We start from the raw sequence: 6,346 nt of genomic DNA on the forward strand, positions 1-6,346 counted from the left end.
TTGCAGCAACAAAAACATAATATTCCAGAAACACGCTTTGCCGATTTGATGGGCTGTTGAACTCAAGTTACACTGTTGGAAATAGTTTATTTTGATGCACATGCTATGTTTTTTTGCAAATTTGCATTATAATATTTATTTTCGTTTTTCCTGCAGTATATAAAAATTGGTGTATCTCAAAAATAAAACTATGAAGACACTCAAAATAAACTTCCTGTGGTTGGAAACTTTGAGGGATAAACCTCTGAAATTTCTCTAATTAGAAATATATGTAAAAAAAAAACAAAAACGATTTTCAATTTTTTTGTAGTTTATTGCACTTTTTTGCAATTTATGTAGTTACTATGGACTGAATGCAAACATATTAAATAAACATATTAATAACTTATTAAAATTTGGGATAGCAACTTGAAATACTCTCAAAAATGCCACTACAGCATGTAAAAATATAAAAATAAGCTCTGGGGGACTTGGTTCTGTGATAGGTCTTAAAGGGTTAAAAACAAACAAAAAATATTTTTGCTAGAAAATCAGGCAGATGGAGAATAAAGTGCTCCACTCTCCCCTATTCTTGAACAAACGCTCTGATTCAGTCCTTGAAATCAAAAGCATCCAATTCTTCAAGTTTAATTCCAGGACTGAGATCTGTATCTGCAGCTCAGATGGAGATTTTGTTTTAAAGTTTTTATTTTTATAATATATTTTAAATTTGTATTAAAGCCCAACCCTTTTATTATTAGGGGTGTGGCCTCTTTGATTGACAGCATGGGGCATCTGTAGCTGCTAACTGTGTTCTAGGCAGCTAATTGTTGTTCCTGCTGGACCTCTGACCGTGATTGTGCTGCTGTATCCTTTTTAATGCAATTATCTGACCAGTAATATGGCTGCTGTGCTGTGTGGCTAACTGAACTAACAGACCGTTCATGAAGCGCTCCAATTTTGGAGAGTGAAATTCTAGGATTTTATTTGGATGTTACTGAGCACTAATTAGCAGGTAGCTGTCTGCACCATGCATCTATGCAGATTATTGATGATTGGACACTTAGACTTTCATTTGTCTCTATGCACCGTTGTAGAAATTCATCTCATGTTAACAATAATGTGGCGCATAGCGTGATGTCAAAAAAGGCACACACCTTTGACATTGTGTGAATAAATCTCAGTGTTCCTCGTCCACATGTAAACGCAAAAATGAGTTTTCAAAAATCTCCACCCTGGTGGGAGTTTTTAAAAATTTCAGTTTTCACTGATCCAAAAAGCCGTTTACATGTGGACGAAAGGCCCAAACACATAGAAGAAGCTGCGTTTTCAGAAACACACAGCTTACGCAGTACATTTCAAAAACTTTACATGTGGACGTAGCCTTAATCTTTTGTGAAAATACCAAATAATATTAAAAATAATTATTTTACACTTTGAAAGAAGTAGCATTAAAGTATCTTCGATAAAGCCAGTGAAATCTCAGAAACAATAAAGACCAAATTAATAAATGTCACGAATCGGCTGTGTGCAGGCAGGAAGAGGACCCAAAACGCAGGACTCGCAACACACGGGAATGAACTCAGGAAAATGCAGCTTTATTAACAGACTCAGGGAAATGACGCAGAACTAAACTAGACTGGGAAAACTAAACCTAAAACTCCACAGAGAGAAACACCAGGGATCACACAGCATGAGGGATGACGCAACACTGACACAGAGAAACACAGGGCTTAAATACACTGGGGAATAACGAGGGGAATGAGACACAGGAGGAGAGCACAGCTGGAAGGAATCAGACATGACGAGACCAAAGGGAAGCAAAACTAGAAACACTGACATGAGACACAGACCTTCAAAGTAAAACAGGAAACACACCGACTGAACTCTAGACACATAAACTTAACAGAGACTGGGGAGACAGAACATAGAGACCTGAAATGTGGGACAGAAGGGGACAGAGTTAACACCAGGAAACCAAATAACAAAACCTAAGAATTGGAACTCAGGAAGTACTAAAGAACTAGGGAGCTGGAAATACTTAGGACAGAAACCAAAACACAAGCAGTCATAATCCATGATAAAATCAAAAGTAAAACTCAAAACACTGGGTCACCGACACAGGACCGTGACAATAAAAATATTACGCAAAACTTTATTAGCAATGAACAGACAGACTCACACAATGGGGAACTTTTAATGATGAAGCATTTTATTATATTAAAGGAGATGAATCAACAATATGTGAAAAGCTCTTGAAAGTTAAATTAAAATGATATGAGCTCCCTTTGGAGTTAAGTCGAACGTACTTCTCTCATTGGCTTCATAATACAGAACACTCCAGCTACACTGATGTCATCACAGACAGCGTTTTTGTCTTCATTTTCTTCACTTGTTTCAGTACATGTGTGTAATTATACTATAACAGCTGATCTCTACACGAGGATCAGTTTGTGTTGTTCGAACGTCACAGAACAAGTTTGATTTTACAAACAGCTGACTCACTCACTGCAATGAAAACGATGCAATGATCTCTGAGATGAGTGATGATGTGAGATGTTACTTAATGACTAATCTCAGGCTGAAATCCATCTGTCACATATGTGATCAGACTGTTTAAACAAGCTGGTTAAATCTGATGTGTTGATCTTTGAAGTTTCTTTTTTGCAGTTGTCTTAAGATTAGATCATTTTAACATATTTTCCATCACTAACGTTTCCAGTTATTTTCAGTGGATGACATGTTTTCCTTGAAATCACCCAAAATTTCTTTTGAACTGAATATTTAGTGAAATTTCTTGTGACTAAATATAATGCTATGAATTTTGACCTGATTTTTCTTAAACTTTTTTTCTTGATGTTTTCTTTTTGTTCTTCTATTGATCATAAAATCAATACAACTCCCAACAACAACAAAAGCAGCACCAAAAAGGACGGACTTGCTACAAGTCCAGGATGCCCTCCATTGTCTCCACCCTCTCTTCTTCCTCCTGTCTGACCTGCAGGTGAGAAACAGGTGTGAGGTGTCAGCTGTCAGGTAGGTGATGAGTGAAGAACAGAACAGAATCCATTTCCTCTTCAAATTGCTGTCAGACATTATCTACTGCACTCTGATCACATCACTCAGACCAGCTGCTTTCTACAAAGTCTCATCAACAACATCTTTAGAAACAAACATCAACAACCAGGAAGCAGCTTCACCTCTGATCACACACACACTCAACTCTACACACTCACCTGGAGGATCAACAACACTCAGTGTGATAATGCTGATGGGGGGAGTCTTCAGATGAGCTCTCTTCCTGCGGTTTGTTTTTCTGAAGACGCGACACTCGTATGTTCCAGTATCACTAATCATCACATTCTTCAGAATCAGAGACACGTCTCCATCCTTCATCTGTCTGTCCTGCAGATCCACCCGGTTCTTAAAAGATGGATGCTGCTCATCAGGAACAAAAAGCTCATCTCGATACATAAGGACATATTCTTTTCCCAGGTCAGCTCTGCTCCACTCTACAACTATGATGTTGTTGCTTGGAGCTCGACATGTCAGAGTGACGTTCTGTCCAGACGGAACTGTGATGATTTTCTGGTCTGAAACTGGAAACAACAAAGAGCAGAGAGGTTAAAGGTCAAAGTAGAACTGTTCACTTCTACAGCAGACACCAGACAGAGGGAGAAATACACACACAAAATAGAGGATTGTCTGTTGTTAATAGATGACTGCCTTTTATTGTGTGTGCATTTTTTCTTCTTTCAGCTGGTCCCTTAAAGGGTCATGACAGCGAATCTCCTGCCTCCTCCTTTCCTGATCCCTAGCATCTTCATCTGGGCTGATTTGTGAGGGAAGGACGGCAGCAAGAGTGAAACGAAGGTACAAGAGGGTTTGGTGACGATGGCTCTGACACAAAGATAGTGTTCGGATTTTCATTGTGAGTGAGCAGAATGGACGGCATTATGAATAAGTTCATCAGAGGGACAGGTCAGGCTGAGAAGTTTGGAAACAAAGTTAATGAGGAAAGACTGAGATGGATAAAAACATCCTCTGAAAGGATTTTGTGAACTTTGAAAATGAAATAAACTCAAATAAAAGTCTGTCTTTAGTTTTAGAATCAGCTAGTTTGGTAAAACTTTATTGATGGATGAGTTCATTGACAGTCTGGATGTCTTTATTGTAATACCTGCACTGATGCTCCTAAATCTTGCCTCTCACACAAAACCTCTATACAGTAATATTTAAAAAGACTTGAACTGAAAGAAGAAAACCAGCTCTGGAAAAACTGAACTAAACACAAAAAGTCCTCTCATTATAAGACACTGTGAGTCTCTGCATGCTGCCTTTATGGAGCTACAGCTGTTTGTATACACTGAACAAAAAGCTTCATAGCTGTATACTGACTCCTGACACTACAACACATCACACTGACACACACATTACACTTCTTTGTCTCTGTGAGATCTGAAATACACTGACATGCTAGGTCCACACTGTAATAATGTGAATTATTGCTTACAGGCTGATTTGTGTTCCACACTAGGCTGTGTTGCTACACGGACATTTAAGAGTGCGACACAAGGAAATGAGTGTGTGGGCTACAACATTATGCTGTATGTTGTTGTGTATCCCAGCAGAGTCAATATGAGCCACATTAGTTGTCAAGAAATCTTACTACCCCACTGGGTGGGAAACAAATATTCTGGGGTCTGTCATAAATGAGACCAGAGTATAACCCACACGCTCAACGTAGCCTCGTGTCTCCTTCACACACATGGAAATGCTGAATCAGTATAAAAAATAACTCTTTGTAAACATTTTTACTATGTAAACAAGACTGATTAGTTTCAACTTCATCTTAGAGAGATAAAGAGGTTGGTTTCTAACAGTTAAGTCTCACCTGCAGAGATAAACACGACTACACAGATAAACAGAATCTGACAGGGTGATCGAAACATTTCCGTGTTCTTAGTTCTGCTGACCTTAGATTGTTATAAATGTCTGATGATACTGGTATCTTTGTGAATGATGAATAACAGAACCTGAGTTTAAAACCTGACTAGATTACATAAATCCAAGTTTTAAATAAAGCTGACCGTGTTGGAACGGATTTCTCAGTCAGTTGCACTGTCCACCATTTTGTAGTCCGTTTTGGTAGGTTGGTGATAATAAATAACTACATAACAAAAAAAAGAAGACGTGAGATAATAAATCACGTGATTAAAAAAAAAAAAGTGCGGTCCATGTTTCGTTCTCATGACCACCCTGGTAACAGGCTTTAATTTTTGGGGCTGGCACTTGCCATCTATCAAGCAAGACTGATACATTTTTTGTTTTATTTTCCCCTAATCTTACTACTCTTTCAGCAGTACTCTATCACTCCGATTACCCTACCAGCCAACAGGCCAACAGCCAGCAAAACATCTGTTTACCATTCGATATCCACCAGGTTATCCAGTGCCGTCAAAAACCCCCGATGGGTCACCAAAGAAAAACTGGCAACAACACCACCCAACAGGACCAACAGCTGTTTACAGCAGGTTTGGCTTCTGCAAATATGAATAATTAAATGTAAAAAATTCAGAATGTTTTGTTTCCATGTCAATTGGCTGTTTATTTGAAGCCCACAGTTTTTAATCCTGGTTCACCTGAATGAACATTAACAATCAATCAAGCCATGATTATCACAGATGTAACCCTACTTTTAAGTGCATCCAAACAAATTAAAATGATTAAAAAAGAAACACCAAAGCCTGTTTCACATCACTCACTGCTGTTCTGAAGGGTCATCTTAAACACTCATCTAAATAAAGTAAGTAAAGTTTCCTTAATAAGTGCTTTTAACAAACACTTTACACAAAAGGGTAAAATTAATATGATCATTAAGTGGCGAATAGCCAATTAAAAGATTCATCAAGACACAGTCAAATAAACAGGTAGTTTTAAAACAAATAAATAATATTTAAAGAAAATATCAGGAAATACCCACTCCAATTAGAAATTCCACTGAAAGATGAGAAAAGTTTGAATGCATTTCCGAAGCTGCGTCTCTGTTTTCCAGTCCAAAAGTATGGCAGCGTTTATGAGAACTACTCAGCATGAGTCTGGTGGTGTCCAGTTTAGTAGGTTCAGGAAGGTTTGAGGCAAACATAGCACTGAATGTTTCTTTATGTGGTGTGCCCCTATAATTGCTTACAGAAAATACGATAGCATCAGTATGCGTCACTTATCTGTCTACAATCTGGCATGTTAGCGTTTAGAAAGAAAAATGAGTGGAAAATAACTTGCTCTCACATTAAGTCTTTAAACTTGCACTGCTATAGTCCTTTTATCGTGCAAAAAGATACCCGACAATTTTGAATGAATAAATAAA

At 37.9% G+C, this 6,346-nt stretch overlaps 1 long non-coding RNA gene across 1 annotated transcript; it reads right to left on the reverse strand.

Annotated features, from left to right (window-relative positions):
- Positions 1–1,556: 1,556 nt before the first annotated feature.
- LOC109199134 (uncharacterized) lies at positions 1,557–6,133 on the reverse strand. Its single transcript, XR_002059602.2, has 3 exons — positions 5,963–6,133; positions 3,216–3,578; positions 1,557–2,977 (listed from the first exon to the last, which is right to left on the reverse strand). It is a non-coding gene; the product is annotated as an uncharacterized LOC109199134 (long non-coding RNA).
- Between the last annotated feature and the right edge of the window lie 213 nt (positions 6,134–6,346).

Source organism: Oreochromis niloticus, linkage group LG3, assembly GCF_001858045.2.
Source record: "Oreochromis niloticus isolate F11D_XX linkage group LG3, O_niloticus_UMD_NMBU, whole genome shotgun sequence".
In the NCBI taxonomy this organism is placed as follows: domain Eukaryota; kingdom Metazoa; phylum Chordata; class Actinopteri; order Cichliformes; family Cichlidae; genus Oreochromis; species Oreochromis niloticus.